This window comes from Saccopteryx bilineata, chromosome 5, assembly GCF_036850765.1.
Source record: "Saccopteryx bilineata isolate mSacBil1 chromosome 5, mSacBil1_pri_phased_curated, whole genome shotgun sequence".
Classification (NCBI taxonomy): domain Eukaryota; kingdom Metazoa; phylum Chordata; class Mammalia; order Chiroptera; family Emballonuridae; genus Saccopteryx; species Saccopteryx bilineata.
The window spans coordinates 4,129,921-4,149,908 of NC_089494.1; the positions used below are offsets into that span (position 1 = coordinate 4,129,921).

General features: G+C 55.5%; 1 protein-coding gene across 8 annotated transcripts in view; it reads right to left on the reverse strand.

Moving 5' to 3' along the window:
- Nucleotides 1–19,988, reverse strand: part of AGAP1 (ArfGAP with GTPase domain, ankyrin repeat and PH domain 1) — a 520,801-nt gene that overhangs the window by 31,792 nt on the left and 469,021 nt on the right. The gene's annotated exons all lie outside the window — the stretch shown is intronic.

A 19,988-nucleotide genomic window follows, 5' to 3' on the forward strand; every position in this document is an offset into this window, starting at 1 on the left:
ACGGTGCGGACGACTGGGACACCATTACACACGGTGCTTCCAGAGACACCCGTGATGGCCGGGGGAAGAGGTTCCCGACGGAACGCCAGCCTGGGAAAATAAAAAAGGCTTTAAAGTTGTTTAAAGCACGATTTCTTTTCAAAAAAAGGAGCTGCGCAGGGAGGTGGCATGTGCCGCACGCACACTGACCAGGGCTGGGGTCCCAGAGGCGTGTGAGCGCGTGTCAGTCTGCATTATCGGTGGGCGGGGCCCAGTCACTGCCCGGCGAGGCCCTGACCTTGAGGCAGGTGTTTCTTCCGGAAGGGTCCCGTTGTCAAGGGGGCTGGGGGAGACCCTGCCCTTGGCTGGGATGTTCACTGCACAGAGTCTCCTCCCTCATGGGGCCGGGGAGGCTGTGCCCGCCAGAGAGAAGTCACTTTCATCTCATTTCCGTGAGTTCTCAGATGATGCACCTCTTTCTCCGGGAATGTCGGTCATTCCTGGCCGGAATGGAAATCACTGCAGTGCATCTGGGAAGTCACAGCGTTGACCCGGCATCCTGGTTGCTGGGCTGACAGCCCACACTTAAGACAGCCCAGAAAATAGATGTTCTTGAGACTTAAAAAAAAACAAAAATAAAAACAACCCCCCCACATAATATTCTCCTGTTTGTGAAAACAACCGCATTTTCACCCTCTAGACGAGGGGAGCGGCCCCCTCGGTCCCCGAGGCCTGTGCGCGGAAGTCCCCACCCTGCCACGTCCCGCGGCTGCGCCTGCGTTTTTCTCATCAGGCGTCCACACGATTGGTTTTCTTCTCCAAGGAAATGTCAGATTCTGAGCCATTTACCCCGACGCACACAAGCTTCCAAACCCACAACCAAAGGTGTAGGACTCCCTGACGTGCCGGGCAACTCCCACGGCTGTCCTTGTCAGAGGCCCGACTCGAAACCTGTCAGAGACGCAGGGACATCTCCCAGGCCTGGGACGGGTGCGAGGAGGGGACAGGCCCCTTGCAGCGGCCGAGGAGACGCGTTCCCGCCAGGGGGTCCACGGAGGGAGACCTCAGCCCATCTCCAGTACGGAGGAGGCCCCCGCAGGCTCCTTATTTACCGGCGAGACTTTGAAAATCCAGAGAAAAGAGGGATCGGGGCTCAGTGTCCTTGACCTCACCCCCGGCGGGAATGCCGTTCACGGCCACATCTGCAGCACGGGACACTCGGCGGCTCCCAACATCAGGGGGCAGCTCCCTTTTTTCCTTGTGTTTCAAAATAAACTGGGAGCCCCTTCTGAGTGTGGCTAGGACAGTCCTAGTCTTTCTGTTTGCCTAACAGCTTGACCGAGGTGTGATTTACGTATCGTAAACCTCACCTGCCTTCAGTGGACAGCTCAGCGCTTTCAGTCAGGCCACAGAGCTGTGCAAGCCCCACCACGACGCAGTTTTACAACATCGCCCCGCACTGACCCCTCGCCCCGCACTGACCCCTCGTGTTTTCTGTCCACGGCACGCAATCTGCGAAACCACCCCCAACCCTTCTGTGCCTCAGATCTGCCTCTTCCCGGCGTCTCCCCGGGCGGAAATCACGCCCGACGTGGGTCTTTCGTGCCTGGCTCCTCTCGTTGAGGACACAAGTGTTGACATTCATTCCACAGAACGACTGTCAGGTCGAGGAAAACGGGAACTGCTAATGAGAAAGCCCCCTCGGAGGGAGCACACACGCGGAAGGAACTTCTGCTCACCGTTCCACGAATGCGATGAGAATTTTCATAACGTTTCCACAGCCTCGATCTGGGTTCAGAAGGACCTGCCCGATTTAAGGTGTATCAGATTTTACGTAGGCCACTAGTTAGTGAGAGCAAACAGACTCCTGAGTTTTAAAATGAGCTTGAAGTGGCTGAGTTTAAATGTTTGGAAATTAAGAACAGCCCGTGTGCGCCATGCCAGATTAAAATGGGCCATTCCCTTCCCAGAGAGCGTAAGGCGAGGTAGCGCCTGTGTGTCCTGACACCGTCGCCCGACGGTGAGGTCGCCGCGTCCGGGAGAGACCGTGAGGGGATTAAAGGGAAGTCTTCATTTGACCACCAGTCTCACACCAAAGAGATGTCGGAACCTTTTATGGCTGATTATAAATGGGAGAAGACGTTCACGGAGCAGGGGCTCCTTGGTGGTCTTCTGCTCAACCTCCCCCTTTGCAGGGGACGCTATGTCAGGAGAAGTTAAGCGACCTGTGCTGACCCGTCGCCCAAAAGGGCCCAGACCCTTGCTTTCTCCCCGGGGTCCCGCCCAGCAGCCGGTGTGCAAGGCCTCGCTTGGAAAGGACTTCCGATCCAGGACAAACCTCTAAGAAAACTGTCCCCGGGTCTTTAACAAGAAGGAGGGTTGTCTGCCCTAAAGGACTGTCTGGAAGTCAGAAATCATGGGATACTTGTTCCCGGGGATGCCCACGACCCCTCCACCATCTCCCCCCACCCCCTTTGACGCCCGCTGGAGTGACTCCGGGAAGCTAGCTGCTCTGATTTTTGCAGAAGTGAGGCAGCAGGTACGCACTGCACCTGGCCGGCACGGGGAGTGTGTCTGGGGGAGGAGCTGGGGGCCATTGGGGTGGGCAGTCTTGGGGAGGCAGACAGAGGCGGAGGGCTCTGTGGGCTAGAGTCAGGTTCCAGGGATGGGGGGTGAGGGGGCTGCAGGCCCCTGGCACACTCTCCTGTGCAGCCAGGGCCGTGAACCAGAGTTGGAAAAGACCACGGGTGATGGAGGCATAATTCACGCCTGGGACCCCAGGGAAAAGGGTAACAGCCTTCCCTTGCTGAGCGAGAAGCGCCCCGAGACTCAGGGGCTTCCTGGCTCGCAGCTGCTGAGGTGGGCCCTGGAGCCATGCCAGGTGACTTTATAAGGGGGACGTTTCACAGGCGAAAGTCACTGCGCGGTCTCCGCAGGACGCCGGCTTAAGAAACCTCTGTGCGGCATCACACCAGAGGGTCATCACACGACACCCCTGCTCCACGGCTGCGTACAAGCTGAGAGGGTGGACACCACATCTGTCCTGACCAGCCGTCTGGAGAAATGGTAGCCACTGGCCACGCGTGGCTATGGGACACTTGAAACGGGGCCAGCCCTCAAGGACACGTGTCACAGGGGCAATGACAGGCCGGACGCAAAGGCTTGGTACGGAAGACGAGAGCCATCTCTTGCTAACACTGTTTGATGTGGGTCACTATGTTGAAATGACATTTTAGATGGGTGGGGTTAATTCATCATATTTAAATCACTAGGCAGGTTCTTTTTTTGTTTGTTTAATGTGGTTCCTGGACACTCAGAGCCATCAGCGTGGCTTCTATTCGAGTTCTGGACGGGGCGGGTGCCGACGGCAGTGCCGATGGGTGAGGGCTGAGGGGAAAACGCCAGACCGATCTTGGAGAGAAGACGCCATCTCCTGAGCGATGGAAAGACCACAGGTCGTGTGCTCCTCCTCCCACGGGGACGTACTTTAATTTATACCCGGCATCAGCCAGGGACCGGCATGAGAGGAGAACCATCCTGCCGTGAGCACTGGCGTCCATGGGCACCCTCGTTTCTCAGCAACGGTGGATAATTCCAGAATCTAGCCCAGCTCTGAGGGCTGAGAAACAGTCTGACTGCGTGCCAGGCAGGCACAGGGGCGGCACCCACCTGCTTGGGCGGCCGGGGAACTCTGGGGCACCATCAGAGAAGACTCCTCTGTGCCCCCTACTCCTTGAAAGTTCCCCCTTCTGTTATGAAAACTTTCACCTTTAATCAGTCCCTTCTTGAGTGACACGCCCAAAGGGGGGCCTCCCTAAGCTGTGAGTGAGGTCAGCTGAGGATGAGGCGGCCCTTCCTGTTGCGACCACCGTGGCTCGTGGCCCCCCTGGCCCACTGCAGGGTTTCCAGTATTTGCTGAACCGGGTACTGTCCCATCACCAGCGTCCCTATGCAAACAGGACACACGCACAAGGCTCTGCAGGTAATCTGGGCCCCAGGGTGGCCCAGGCGACAGTGCCCCCAAAATGCTCCGGAGTGCATATACCCAGGTGCTCAGCCCTGCCCACAGCTGGGCGGTCTGAGTCCCCTGGACAGCCTCTATCTCCCTGGTGCTGAGACCAACACCTCCTGGCCGGAAGCCACTCAGACTCAGTCCAAGGCTGCCCCTGACCAGGTCACAAGCTCATGCTGTTATCCACCGGGGTGTGAGAAATCCTGTGTATTTAGCTTGAATGACTCCTTTACCTTCTGGCAAGGATTGTGTCAGAGGAATGAACCCAGGCTGCCCTCAGAGCCTGGCGGTGCCCAGCCTCGGGCCCCCTGCCGTGCTGCAGTGCCCCTGCTTCCACAGGCTCCGGACCTTAGGGCCCCTTGGAAACACGCTCTCCTCCGGTGCCACCTGGCACTCCGCGGCATGCTCTGATTCTCGCTGCCTCACGTGGGTGGGTACCATTTCCTGTCGTGGCTTTCTCGAGCTGTAATTCATATACCTTGCAACCACCCACCCGAAAAGCCTGTTACTCAGTGGTTTAGCATGTCACAGTGTTGCTAGCACAACTGCAATTTTAGAACATTTTCATCACCCCAGAAAGAAACCCACCACTTCCCATTTCCCAGACACCTCCAGGCCCTGGCCCCCCACCCTGGCAGCCACCAACCTAATTTCTCTTCCCATGGACTAGCCTCATCTGGGCAGACAAGAGATGGGGTCTGCTGCGACTGGCTCCTTGCCCTTGGCGTGGTGTTCTGGGGGGTCACTCGCGCTGTAGCACGAATCAGCACTCTGTTCCTGTCCGCTGTCATGTTCCAGGCACGGGAAGACCACGTGCTAGACCTCTCTATTCGCCAGGTGACCGGCACTGGGTTCGTTCCCACTTTTTGGCTATGATGAATGATTTTTTTGTGTGTGTGGCAGAGATTGAGAGAGTCAGAGAGAGGGACAGATAGGGACAGACAGACAGGAAGGGAGATGAGAAGCATCAGTTCTTCGTTGCTGCTCCTTAGTTGTTCATTGATTAATTTCTCATATGTGCCTTGACCAGGGGGCTACAGCAGACCGTGTGACCCCTTGCTCGAGCCAGCGACCTTGGGTCCAAGCTGGTGAGCTTTTGCTCAAACCAGATGAGTCCTCGCTCAAGCTGGCGACCTCGGGGTCTCGAACCTGGGTCCTCCACATCCCAGTCCAATGCTCTATCCACTGCGCCACTGCCTGATCAGGCTATGATGAATGATTCTGCTGTGAACATTTGTGAACAAGTCTTTTCATGGACAAGTGTTTTCATTTCCCTTGGGTGTCTACCTAGGCGTGGGACCGCGGGGCCACAGAGTGATTCTGGGTTATGTTTAACCTTTTAAGAACTCACCTTTATAGATGTTCCTCCCCTGCTAACAGACCTGCAGAATCAGTCTGTTTAACCACAGCCCATCCTCACTGTTAATCGTACAGGTGGGCGTGACGTTCTGGAGGCTGCCGCTCCCCACGGGAACAAAAAGAGAAGCCTGTCCTCTTACACAAGGGGGAATTCAGGCCTGCGTGGGGCTGGTTTCAAGGCTGCGTGGCTCAAGTCCAACTTCTCTACCTCCTCCCACCTCCCTGCTCTTAGCACAGGCCACAGCCAGTGGGTGGCTGGACTGTGGGCAGGAGGTCCCCCGGGGTGGCACCAACCCGCCATTCTCACAGTGCCTGAACAGCATGGCCACACGTGTGCACAGACACACCCCGGGGTTCTTACGGCTTCAGTCTCCTAGACACCTTATCAGAAAAATCTAACCAAAACTCCCAGCCCTGGCCGGTTGGGTCAGTGGTACAGCGTTGGCCTAGTGTGTGGATGTCCTGGGTTCAATTCTCGGTCAGGGCACACAGAAGTGACCATCTGCTTCTCCACCCCCCCCTCCTTTCCCACAGCCATGGCTTGGTTGGTTTGAGTGCATCAGCCCCAGGTGCTGAGGATGGCTCTGTGGAGCCTCCATCTCAGGTGCTAAAAATAGCTTGGTTGCGAGCAGGACCCCAGATGGGCAGAGCAATGGTCCCAGATGGGGGTTGCCAGGTGGATCCCTGGAGTGCATGTGGGAGTCTGTCTATCTCCTCTCCTCTCACTTAGAAAAGAAGAAAAAAAAAATCTAACCAAAACTTCTCAAAGGCAGAAAATGAGAAAGCAGAGATAAACAATAAATGAGAAAAGAAAATCAAAACCCTATTCCCCAGAAATTCTAAATAAACAACTTGAGGTACATTCTAATTTATAAGATGCTAGGTGACCACCTCTCTCTTGTTACATTTTCAGCTACGTCCTTTTTTAAAGGCTTCAACATAAGTCACTGTATGTACCATGTACTATTGTATAATCACATACGCATTTTATATGATGAAAATAAATATTTATGTATCCTAAAATAACTTATTTTATCACCTGTTTTGGTTTCTGGCTTTATTTTAAAATTTTAACTGTTATGAACGATGACGTCATGACTACCTTTGCCACGACTATCTTTTCACACGCGGATCCTCCCTTTTTTTAAGGACAAATGTTAGGACAGAAGCTGCTGGGTCAGAAAGCATAATGTTTCAGGGCTGTTCATCCATACTGCCAAGTTCCTTCCAGGAAGGTTCTCCCGCATCTCACTCTTACCAGCAGCACTGGGGGCGGGGCAGGGACACATCTCCACGAAACCCCCGCCAACACGAAGCAGCATTATTTTAAGAAACATAACCATCTCTCCCCCCATTAGATGCTGCATATTGACTTGCAGCTAATTATTTGATTTCGGTAAGAGGCACGCCGTTTTACAGGAATACCGCATGCTACCCCTTGCCAGAGCGGCCAGTGCGATGCCAGACCCCGAACATCCAGTGGCCGGGATTTTGGACATGGTGCAAGATGACCCGGGGTGTGTGTGTGCTCACGGTTCTTGGGCTTCCGTGCCCACACGTGGAAATCACTCCACGTGCACATAACGTGTATATTGCAAAGGATGCAGGGCTGCTTCCCCAGAATTGGAGACATAACAGCATTCAGTCCCTTGATCTCGGGATTTAGCACATAGTAACATGTATCATTCTGTACGAAGTCATAGCAAAGTAACTGTGTCGTCTGTGCAGAAACACCCTTTGTCTGTCTCCAGGGGACTGGCAAGGTACTGGGTGTCAGCGCACATACTGATGAAATGGGCTGACCACTTGATTTAGGACATTGTAGCACCTGACTGGGTGCTAATATTTTAATGAGACTGTTGAACGCGGAGTACCTGAACTCTTGGGAATTTTTCCCCTTTAAAAGCTTGGTGATCTTTTCCTCAAAAACAAAACCAAAAACTAATAGGTGATATTCCTTTAGCATTTAGACCTTTATTTAGAAGATCAGCTATTTGGTACTGTATTTAGAAAATGACCATTTAATGTTCAAAACCATCCTATGGGGCAGACACCATAATTATCCTCACTGTGCAGATGGGGCAACTGAGGCAGAGAGAGAGTCCAAACAGCCCGGGACACACAGCGGATCAGCGAGAACCTGAGGTCTGACCCTCGTGCAGACTGGGTCTCAGGTAGCGTGTCCCCTCCATGGGGTGTGGGGTCTTCTGCTGGACAGACACTCCATGGAGTCTTTGGCTGGCCACTTCCAATTCCTGTTCTTCAACCCTGTGTCATGGACCCAACTTCAGTTTGGGGAAAAATTAATTAAAAAATAATGCAATCTCTCTGCCTGACCAGTGCTGGCGCAGTGGATAGAGCATCGACTTGGGACACTGAGGTCCCTCCCAGGTTTGAAACCCCGAGGTCACCGGCTTGAGCGCGGGCTCACCAGCTTGAGTGCAGGGTTGAGATCATAGACATGACCCCAAGGTCACTGGCTTGAGTAAGGGGTCAATGGCTCAGCTGGAACCCCCTGGTCAAGGCACGTATGAGAAGCAATCAATGAACAACTAATGTGTTACAACTATGAGTTGATGCTTCTCATCTCTCTCCCCTCCTGTCTCTTTCTCTTAAAAAAAAAAAAAAAAGGCAATGCAATCTCTCAAATATTTACTGAGCATCTACGATGGTTCTTCTGGAACTTGATGAAATATGTCATTCTTATTTTCTTTTGATACGTTGAGGGAGATCTAGTTTGGCATGCTAGAACAAAAATGTGTTTATCTTTCTCAGTTCGTCCAGTCCACCCCCTCAGAAGAAATCTCCTGGGGAAGTTACCAGATGCTCTGAGGCCTTTGCACGGGTGGGTTACAGGACGCCAAGGCTCTGCGGGCCAGGGTTCACGTCTGCTCACGTCTGCTCACGCCTGCTCACGCGGCTTTGGTTTGTGGCTGCTGCTTCTGTGCTCCTCAGGCCCTCCCTGCGACTGGCATTTTGAGCAAAGCAATTCTCCCATTTCCACAGGGCTGTCCGGAGCTTAGGCCCCCCAGCCCCCCAGGACTAAATAAACACCAGCCACCCCCCCACCCCCCCATGGACATTTCCAAACGCTCCCTGGGCTGAACGCCCAGGAGGAGGGAGAAGGCACGGCGCCCGCGCCGTGTCACTTGTAGGTCGGATTCCGTGCTCGTGAGCCACGTGGTCCATGGTCCGCTTCCCTGGGGAGCCTCTGGGGGACAAGTCCAGGAGCGAACCGAGGCCTCGTCCGAGTCGTGGCTGGGACTGCAGGCAAGCATTTGCCCTGGCCGGCTGTCCTCTGCAATTTAAACAGGTTATCTCCTCATTTCCTCGAGACTGTGAGCATCGGTGTGAGCGTACCTGGCCGGCCTGGGCGGTTCTTGAGGAGAAGGTCCCAGGCAGGTCATCGTCATCGTCATCGTCACCGTCTTTGTCCTCCAGGGTGGGGGGGGGGTGTCTGTGTTCGATCACACACATTAGAGATGCTCTAGACCTGAGCGGGTCCCTAAGACCATGTGTTGTGTGTGTGCTCCAAGTAATGTTCGTCTGTCGGACCCCAGGTTGGTGAAATTTTGCATCAGTGACACATGATTAAATATCAGTGGCGTTAATGGTGTTGCCACTGCCGTTCCTATTCTCTGGGGCCTGGAGCAGTTTCTGGGAGACATCAGGGCTCAGCAGCTGGGGCGGGGCTGGCTCTGTCCCCACTGGTTTTGGACGCTCCGCCCTCGAGCCCGGAGACCCCACTCTGGAGCCATGTCTGGATGCACCGGGCCAGGGGCGAGCTGCTGAACGATCTCGTCAGGGTCGCTGGTCACAACCGTGTGCACCTGCTGCCTTCGTCCACACAAAACCGAACTGCCAGGGTCTGCAACCCAAACGACCTTTTGTTTGTTCTGCTTGTCATTTGAAGGCCTCACCAACTGCCCGATGCCCAAGTGAGAACACGGAATGTCACGGTGGATGCTTGTCTGTGTTCAGCTCCCAGCGTGGTGGTGTGACGTCCCCAGATCCCTCTGGGCCGGCCGTCTCCTAGGGGGGCCGTGCAGCCACAAGGACCGGGGTGAACTCCAGCGCCTGACCTCCCAGGTCCGGCCGTCTCCTAGGAGGGTCGTGCAGCCAGCAGGACCGGGGTGAACTCCGGCGCCTGACCTCCCAGGTCCGGCCGTCTCCTAGGGGGGCTGTGCAGCCAGCAGGACCAGGGTGAACTCCGGCGCCTGACCTCCCAGGTCCGGCCGTCTCCTAGGGGGGCCGTGCAGCCAGCAGGACCGGGGTGAACTCCGGCGCCTGACCTCCCAGGTCCGGCCGTCTCCTAGGGGGGCTGTGCAGCCAGCAGGACCGGGGTGAACTCCGGCGCCTGACCTCCCAGGCTGAGTGACTCAGCTAGTTTCCTCTTTTTTTTTTAATCAAAGCATATAACGGTTCATCCTGCGGATTCGGCAAGTCCGTGGTGGTGATGTGCTGGCCCTCCGGATCAGGTGGCGATGGCCACTGACTCAGACCCCCTCATCCTGGACAGGAGGCACGGCCTTCCACCTGGTCTCACCCCATCCCAACCCCCCACCCCCACCCCCACCCCCAAGTCAGGGAGTTTGGGCTCCAGTGCAAAAGTCCTGCTCAGAGCATTCTGCTGACAACTCCCCCACTGGCTCCTGTGCCCACTGAGGGGCACAGGTGGGCCCGGCTGACCTCCGCCCGGCCCCGGACGTCAGCCAGGGCGCTTCACACTGCGTCCTCAATGTCCTCTCTGGGGAATGCCCTCCCCACCTCTTCTCCTTGAAAAGTCCTCATCTTTTTATTTATTGTTTAAATAGTGAGAGTGAGAGAGAGAAACACACACACACAAACAGGAAGGGAGAGAGGTGAGAAGCATCGGGTCTTCTTTAGTTGTTCACTCATTGCTTTCTCATTCGTGCCTTGACTGGGGGCACGTATGAGCCAGTGACCTTGGGCTCAAGCCAGTGACCACGGGGTCACGTCTACGATCCCACGCTCAGGCTGGTGACCCCGCACTCTAGCTGGTGACCCCGCGCTCTAGCTGGTGACCTAGGAGTTTCCAACCTCAGACATTAGCGTCCCAGGCCGATGCTCTATCTGCTGTAGAGCCACCACCACCGTGGAAATTCAGTTCGTTTTCATTCTCCCCCCGAGAAGCCGTCCCCACCCAGCAGTCACTCTCCCTGCACCCCACGGCCCTGCCCCAGGCCCCAGTGCCCCGGCCCCCGGCAGCCTGCCTGCTCTGGCTGTCCCCCACACGCAGGATCATCCGACGCTGGTCCCTCACTGAGTGGAACGCCTGTGAGGCCGGCCCAGGTTGCCGTGTGGCTGGCACTTCCTTTCTGTGTCTGAATAATATTCCACCGTGTGGGCCCCCTTCCGTGCAGCCCGTGTCATTTCATGGACGTCGGACTATTTCCACTTTAGGGCTGTTGTGGAGAATGCCTGCTAGGAACAGGTCTGCCCGGTCTTGGTATGGACAGAGGCTTGTTCCTCTCAGGTATATACACGCTCCGCAGAGGACTTGCTGGGTCCCACGGTAACTCGATGGTTAACTTGTTCAGGAACCTCTGGAGTGTCCTCCCAAGTAGGGGTGCCACGGAATGTTCTGACACTATAGGAGGGCTCCAATGTCCCACCTGCACACTGACACCTGCCACTGTCTTCCTTCTTGTGGGTCATCCTTGTGGGAGAGCGCGGCCACTCTGTGTGGTCGGATTTGCATTTCCCTAATAAGGGACGATGTCTCCTGTCCTTTCTCAGCTGCTCCGGGGCCACCTGTTGACCTCTGTTAGGGGCAGGTGTGTTCAGGTATCTCGCACAGTTGTAAGTGGAGCCGTTCATTTACTATGGCTGAACTAGACTCATTCTTTATACATTCTGGACACGCGGCTCTTGATAGATACCTGGGTTTCAAGTTTTTACTCATTCTGTATGTGTCTTTTCATGGTCTGGATATTATCCTTTGGAACACTGAGATTTTTAACTTTAATGAAGTCAGTTTGTTTGTTTGTTGCTGTTCCTCGTGCTTTCAGTATCGTAAAGATTTACCTCTGTTTTCTTTTAAAAGTTCTACAGTTTCGGTTTTCACACTGAGGTCTTTGTTTCATTGGGAATTAATTTCTGTATATGGTGTGAGGTGAGGTCCATACCTCATTCTAACTTCATTCTTCTGCATGTGGATATCCGCCCGTCGGAGGAAGGCCGAGAATGTGCTTTTCTGGGTTATGCTGACGCTATAATAAATCACCCCACAGATACAAAGCAAAACTAACATGGACTACATCTTCTACACCAGCCGACCATCCCCAGCATGTAAGAGGCCATGGGCCCCTTGTCTCTCTCGCCGCTAGCACACAGGACCCAAGATAAAAAGCTGGTGGATTTTCCAGATATAAAAGGTCCCAGGGAACTCCATAAATATGATTTTCTCTTGGCATTAATTCCACATAATTGAGGAGGTGAAAATAGTGGCTAGCTCCTTCTTAGCCATAAGAACGTGCCCCACCTTTTTCAAAAGTCAAAACGGCAGAAGAGGCTGGCTGCGCAACCAAGCCAGAAACTCTCCGGCCTGGTGATCAATGTGACCATGAGGCCGTCTGAAGGACGAGCCAGACGCGTCCACAGCCAGTGCCGGTCCGGGATGTGCGCCGAGGGCGGCTCAGCGGGGAGGGTGTGGTTATGTAAGCAGCTGGGGCTTGGTCCTCGTGCCCACAGTGGCCGCCCCAGATACCCGGAGGTGTCAGCCCCAATTTCCACGGAAGCTCTCACGGTGAGCTCCCACCACAGAGAATCTGGCCTCAGGAACCAGGTGGCTGAAAAGAGCCCGTTTCCCAGGTGACTGCAAACTAAAATGAACGATGCTTTGTTGCTCCCGTTTAAGTTCCCACGAGCGAGGCTTCTGGGTTTCTGCGTGGGAGACACTGCAGGTGTGTCTTTAGGCATGATAAAATTTATGCTCATTATACACGTGCCTGTCGAGACGGGTTTAGCGTTGTGTCCAGGAAACACAGAGTTTACTCTGGTGATTACTGTTTCCTAATCCTCGCGTTATTTTCCATCCGAGCAAATAAAAACCTCCTTTGGCCCCGCCCTGTAGCGACATGGAGATGCATCAGCAAATAGCAGTATGAGCTGGGTTTGGGGGAGAGGAGAGGAGGGGAGGGGAGGGGAGGCGAGGGCAGGGGAGGGCAGGGGAGGGGAGGACAGGGGAGGGGAGGGGAGGCGAGGGCAGGGCAGGGGAGGGGAGGGGAGGCGAGGGCAGAGGAGGGGAGGGCAGGGGAGGGGAGGGCAGGGGAGGGGAGGGGAGGCGAGGGCAGAGGAGGGGAGGGCAGGGGAGGTGAGGGCAGGGGAGGGGAGGCGAGGGCAGGGGAGGGGAGGTGAGAGCAGGGGAGGGGAGGGGAGGCAAGGGCAGGGGAGGGGAGCGGAGGGGAGGGGAGGGCAGGGGAGGGGAGGGACGCCTGGAAACAGTGGCGTCTCCAGAGTCCATGACTGACCATCGGCTCTGACCTGCAGATTTGAGTCCACGATACCCAGGTATCCTGGTAAAGAACAGGAGCAGCCGGAGGACCGGAGTGGGGTGTGGGGTTCAGGACTCAACTCCTGGGGTTCAGGTGATCTGTCTCACAGTCCCGTGGAACCCTGGACAAATGACTCAAGAACCCTAAACTCCACGTTCTTCTCACCCGGAACATGGCAGCATCCCGCGCCATGGGCTGAGCTCCGTGCCAAGGAGAAGCGCGCAGCCCCCTCCAAGCCCCGGCCCTGGGTTTCCTCCTCTGTCTCCTGCACTGTGAGGGGGAGGCTCGCAGATGGAGCCGCGGGAGGGAGAAGAGGTTTCCAGTGTACGATGATCAGAACACCAGGGACAGAGCCGACCCTTTGGGGTCACTGCCGGCGGAGGAATCCTGACAGAGGCAGTCACTCGGGGTGGTGTTCACAGGCCCGTGTCCAGAAGGACTTCCCGGACACGCACATCAACCTCGAGAGGGTCACCTACCTATACATCGCAACCCTCTGTACGGCCTCACGACGGGACAGAGCCTCTCACGGGGTCAGGGCACCTAACAGACTCCTCAGGCTCGCTGACGACTAGCATTTTCGTCTACCGGCGATAATAAAAAAACCGTTAAAGAGAAACCCAAAACCAAAAAACCCTTGATTGTCTCCATGGCTACAATTCAGAGAGAATAAATGATAGGAATTTTCAACCCCCGACAGCCCCCCTCCCCCGGTCACAAAGCTGGCTTCTAGGGCACATTTGGCCTCTTGCAAGATCACGTGACTGCTGGGGAGAGGGTGGGGTGGGCAGCGGCGGCCGTCCCGAGCCAGCTGGAAGTGTTTGTCCGTCTGGTTCGAAGGCCAGCGTAAGATGCGGTGGGTTCGTCTCTAAGGAGCGATCCTGTTTTCTCGACCTTATGGAGAATCTCCTTAAATTCACCCTTCTTGTGATTAGAGCAGGTCTCCGTGGAGAGCTTTGTCCAGGAGCACCGCCGCTGAGCGGGGCCCCACCAAGTCCCTGGCCGTGGCTGACTCGGCAGCTGGCTGGCTGTAGCCCACAGGTATTATGTTCAAGGCCGTGTTAATACACTTGCACTTCTCATTTCTTATCTTTGCCTAACTGGCTTAATATTTACAGCAGGATATTTCTGGTCCAGGCACCGTGCTTAGGTCAACTCAAGCCTACTTCGTGATGTGCTAATGAGGACCATCACCCTGTCCTGAAGGGCCACTCAGTGAGTTATAGCTCCCGGAGTCTGATTCCAAGCCGGCCTGCTTTGGGACATGGCTAAAATATCTTAAGTAAAATCGGAGGCCCCGAGCGGCTGTGGCCTCTTATAGCGCCCTGGCCGTAAAAACTGTGTTGCTATAAGTGTCAAGCCGGCACGCAGATGGCGCGCCTGCAGCCCCACCTCCCCTCACCCCCCAGCTCCCCAGAATCTGCCAGTGTCCCTGCACGCTCAGGACACTGTCCCTGCCTGGCCGGGAGGGGAGGCCGGGAGGCTGGACCGCTCTGCGGGCTGGGGCCGGGCATGCCCGCTGACAGGCGCGCCTTGATGACAGAGATTCGCTCTGAGTTGCAATTAGTGGCACTGTCATTTTCGGGGGCTCCTGCCAATTAATTAAAGCCTGTCACACGGGCAAACCGCAGCGCTCACATGATAATTTATATTGGAGGAGACGGGGCACAGTGGCCTCCTCCGCAAACAGAACTCTCCCTGGGAGCACGGGGATGAACCCGCGACACTGAGTAAAATGGAACGAGGGACAGCGAGCGTGGTCGTGGTTGTGGTGTGTGTGTGTGTGCACGCGCGTGCGTGGGGGGTGGGGGGCATTCTGCACAGGAGAGGAAAGTTGAGCCGTCCTTGTTACGACTGTTCGCTCTGATCGCAGGAGTGGGAGGAAGACAGGCTGATTAACACTCCAGACGAGCCCCCAGCTCCCTGAACCCTCGGCGTTGTCCGGGGATGATAGAATCAGAGGAGTTTATTCATACCATTAAGCCCCAGAGAACTTAATTGAAAGAAGAGCACAGCCCGGACCTTGACAAGCGGGAGGTCACAGTAATTGCTGCCGGACATATTTAACATTAAGATAATCAGGCCATTAATTACCCTTTGGATCATTAAATCAGCCAGTTGCAAAATGAAATTTCTGCCTCTATTACTCACTTGAGAGACCACAGGGGTGGCCTTTAATTTATCAGGGAGCTTGAGGTACAAAGGCTGAGGCTGGGGCTGGGACTGGGGGGGGGTGGGGGGAGGGCAGGCAGGGAGGGGGCCCGCGGTGGCGGCTGTGGCGGCGGCACAGGGCAGGGCATCAATCGGCCATGCTGGGTGATCGTGGCAAATTAACTGGGTAAGATAACCTCCCGTCCGAAGGCAGAAGCCGGGGCTATGTAAATAGATGAGGGCAGACAGGGAGATCAGAGTCTGCACGCCACTTAGCAGGATAATAACGGAAATCATCCTTGATTATCAGTGCTAATTTGGACACTGCCGGTAGCTTGTTATACGTGTTCTGAGTAGCATTTAATTAATTCAATTGCTTGTTAATGAGGGAAGTGGCATGTGTGGAGCAGATGCCACCCAGCTGCGGATGGGTTCTGGTCATCACGGAAAACAGTCCTTTCCACCCCCCCCACCCTACCCCCACCCCCACCCCTGGCGTCTCTCATTTCTCCCCCTGCCCACATTTTTTTTTTCCTCCTTCTTCTTCTTTTAAAGAAAGAAAATAGGAAAAGGTGTCAAACATAGAGGAACACTCAAAAGAGACAAAACACTGACCTTGGCCGGCCAAGAACTGTCGAAAAATAATAAGATGAGACAGTCCCGGGTCTGTGGGAACTCGTGTTCCCTGAGGCCCCATTTGGAACAGGGCGTCTCTGTGCCAGAAATTTGAGCCCGAGATTACCATGTTGTGATCTCATGATCAAACCTAGCGAGACAAAGACGTGGCCAAGTGGTACTGCTTTTAATATCTCAGAGTTAGCGGCGGGGATCCAATTATTTTCAGTTTGGATACATTTCCCCTGTCTCCAGTATCTCTGTGTGCATAAATAAGATGAGGCAGCCTTCCGGAATCAAAAAAGGGCGCCGGGCCGGGCTCGGACCGCTGGGCGGACCCGCTCGGTCTGGGAGCACGCGCAGGCCCCTCCCACGCGCATGGGCGGACGGACGGAGGGACGCACGCCTGGCCGGCCCCAGGCCTTCCTTCCCAAAGTGACATCACCTTATAGGTTAAAAGGCAGGAAGGGAGTTTGGGTGCGCGGCGGGGGGCGGGAAGCTGGTAAATGACGACGAAAAGGAGAGAGGACGCTAAATTAGGAGGGGAAAGGATGCCTACCTAGCGAGTGGAACCGGAGGGAGGGGCTGAAGTCTTTGGGGGGGGGCTCCTTCGTGGAAGTGAGAACACAGGTGGTCTGCTGCTTTGATTTCCCTGACTGCCACGCACACAGGCCAAACGCGGACCCTGAGACGCAAAGATGCGAGAGGAGGAGGGAATGCGGCCAAGGGGACTGACTGCGGCGTCAGCGTCAGAGGGCTCCGCGCGGGGTCCTGGCAGGGAACGGGGCTCGCCGCAGTCCAGCCTAAACGCTTCTAGGCAAACCACTACCGGCAAGAATAAAGAAGGCTGACCGGGAACGGTGACGCAGACCAGTCCCTGATGCACCGCGCCGTGCCATGCATGGCCACCGGCGAGAGAGGGTGCACCGGAGTGTCGGGATGGCCTTGCCCTGTGCTGGAAACATCAACGTCCCAATTCACTCGTGACACAGGGGGCACTGAGGACGCAAGAGCCCTCGACAGGTGGACCTGCGCTGACCAGTTCCTGGCCACTCAGATTCACTTGAGACACAGGCACTTGACTGTTAATATCTCTCCCTCTGCGCTTGAAGCAGGGTCGCGAAGGAGCTTGGTGACTTCTCCTTGTGGTCACAATGTGTGTGCTAACACAGGACCAGAGCCCAGCGTGGTGGCTCCAGACCCCTGTCCAGCTATGTACAATAACATACTCTGGGGTGGGACACACACACTCACAGGCTCAGGGTCTGGAAGCCCTGGCCCTACAGACAGCAGACTGTCCCTCCGTCAGCCCCTAAGATCTAGTTAACGCTGCCCAGGATTACTCCCCATTTAAAATCAATCTTTTAAGTGTGTGCTTAAATGGTATCAATAGCAATTAGAGAGGGGAATTCAGAGTCCACCGCAGATGGAGTTAATTGTTAACGGCATCGATCTCCTGAACGTGCTCCTTTCTCCAAATTACACCCCCATTACAGGCCGGGGGTGGGCACGGAGGGCACCCTCTCCCTTCCTGTGACAATAAATTTCGTATCGAATGCACGGGGAGAAATGGCAGTTGTTGCAGAATCCATCCAAAAAGATTTTTTTTTTTTACCCTTCCTGGGAGTAATTAGAAGATGCTTTCGTTGACTAATGGTTCCCTGGTTTATAGGAATGGGAAGTCAATACGCCTCACTGCCGTCAGCTCCCATTGATCATGACGCTGTTCCAGTTTGACCGGCAGTTCTCAGGGTGGCCGGGAATCGCTGGAACCAATTATGAGCTGGGCAAAACTGGCCTCATCAGGGAACAGGGCAACAAGCACGGGGCCAGCCGGCCAGCCGGTCGGTCAGAGAAGCCTGGGTTCCTAACTCGCCCGCAGGTCTAGGGGACTCCACTGTGCACTGGATTTTGGGGGACCAGCTGGTTGTTTGGAGAAGGATCTGTGTTTGATGTCCCCGAGGTCCTGAATCTGCGCGTGTATGTGCGTGTATGTGTGTGTGGGGGGGTGGGGGGGCAAGCACGTTTCTAATTATATCCCCCTGTCAGAATGAATCTTCCGAACAAGCCGGACGGATGGGCCCATCGCAGGGAAACAGCTGGGCCCCTTTTCCAGAGAACTGGCCTGGACATATTGCACCAGGATTTTCCTGGGCGAGGGGTAAAGATTCACTAAAATATTTCTTTTTAGTATTACCGTAGGGCCACATTAAGAGACCCATCCAGCTGTCTGCACTCAGCACGCCGGTTCTGCGGAGACGGGGCGGGGGGGGGGGGGGAGTGGCTCTTCCTGCAGTCTCGCGAGGCAGGGTCCAGACCAGAGGCCACTCTCACGCCACAGACTGCCAGACTGCAGCCCACCTGGAAACTCTAGCCTGCACCTGAAGTTCCCCATGTCCACTGGGAGGTGCGGCGGGAGGCAGCGAGGGTGGGAGGGTGTGGGGGTGACTGCGGCATTCCTAGGTGGTGCCCCGAGATGTCTGTTGCTTCTCACAGCGTATCCGGTGATGGCGTGGTCCAGCTGGGCCATCGCCTCCCAGCAGGCCTCCCTTCCTGGTCTCAGTCCCTCCTAGCGGCCGTCTCCGCTCCTCTCAGGGAGAGCGAAACGCACATGAACACAGAAACAGAGCCGCAACTCACCCTCTGCCCCCGCCCAGGGGTGCTGTTGTATACCCCCCCGCCACCCCCCAAGGCTCCCCAGGCCCCAGCTCGGTTTTGGCCCCACCCATCCCCACACCTCCTCATTTACTCGAGGGCTCTGCCTCACGGGGGACCGACGGCCACACTGACTTCCACACTCCCCACCCCCAGGCCTGGAAATCGCCCCACATTTTGATGACTGGCTCAGGTGCCGTTTCCGCCATGAACCGTCCGTGCGGCACAGCGGCTATAAGAGTCCCTCTGGGTCCTGGGAACCCTGCCCTGGCACCCTCGGTGGCCCCGAGAACATCTCCCCCACCCCAACCACTGCCGAGTGAGCACCACCGTTTGTTGCCTCTTTTCAGTGAGAAGCCGTTCGATGCATATTTGCTGAACTTAATTAAAAATGAAACTCCCTGGGAGGATTTTACTAAAGGCACCAAGAAAACGTTCGATGTTCGCACGTGTTCATCTTCTTCAAGATGCACGGATTTCAGAAACCCCCCGAGTTACCTTTAAACACCAGGTGATCACACCTCCCCTCACCCCCATCACCTACGGAGAGGAATTTCATCTCTGCACGCCCCTCAGGGTCGTGAGGTGACCACAGGACTGGCCGGGATCGGACGGTACTCCCTTCATGCGTGAGAGACACAGACTCTGCTGTGTCCCTCTCCACTGTAAAGCCGGGACGTGTGTCACACTGGATGGGAGGGAACACACACAGGCGAGAACCTGCTTCGCCTGCACAGAGCAGAATATAAACCCCTGGGCACAGGCCTCTCTTAGAAGCGTAGACAACATCCATGTAAAACAGTGACCATTAAAAAAAAAAAAGTCAATGCACCCCTTTGTCTCCGATCATTCCAAATGCTGCTAATTATGACAGATGGAAAAACACACTTTTCTAATTCATGTGATTAACCCCAGTACCTAGCTTTCAAACAGCAAAGGGCATCAGACTCATTTTTCCCGATGCAGTTTAACTGGTGTTTTCTGCATTCAGACATTATTATGCAGCCCAGTTTCCATTCGTTTATTCCTCTGCAGGCCTAACTACTTTCCAAGCAAAACTAGAGCGACCAAAAAAAAAAAAAAAAAAGAAGATAAGAAAACAAGAATTCAGCCCTTAAGAATGCCCCTAGTGGGTGACCCAGCCGGTTTCGAAGTCAGCGTCCAGCAAGTCGACACGTGTAATTTCTAGAGCTGAGTGCGCCCTTGGCTTCGTGCGTAAGGCGGCCGCCCACTCCCGGCGTGCTGTCACTCACGCAGCAGCACGCCCCACCTGGGAAACAGACGCCCCTCCCACAGAACACCTGACGCAGGGGCTGGGATTCACCACATACACGTGGCCTTCTTTCCCTCCAGCCAACCGCAGGCGGCCCCAGATGGCGACCTGTTCCCCGTTCGTGAGCGGTGGTCATCACTGTGCGGAAGCAGCCGGTTTCTCGCCCCGCCCACGAGGCCCATCCAACCTCAGGCTGCCGCTTGGACTCGCCTGTGCCGCTAGGACTCTCATTACCCGCAAATCAGAGATATTTAAGACGCGCTCGTGGTGGGAGGCCCGGGGTCCCCCTCCGTTGCTCTGCACACCTGAGGAGTGAATACTGAGCATGAACCCCACAACCTTGCTCAGGACTGGGGGACGCGGCCCCGCGCCTCTTCCTCAGGGCGACCAACCACGGGGACGCAAGGGTCCATTCCACCTCTAGAAC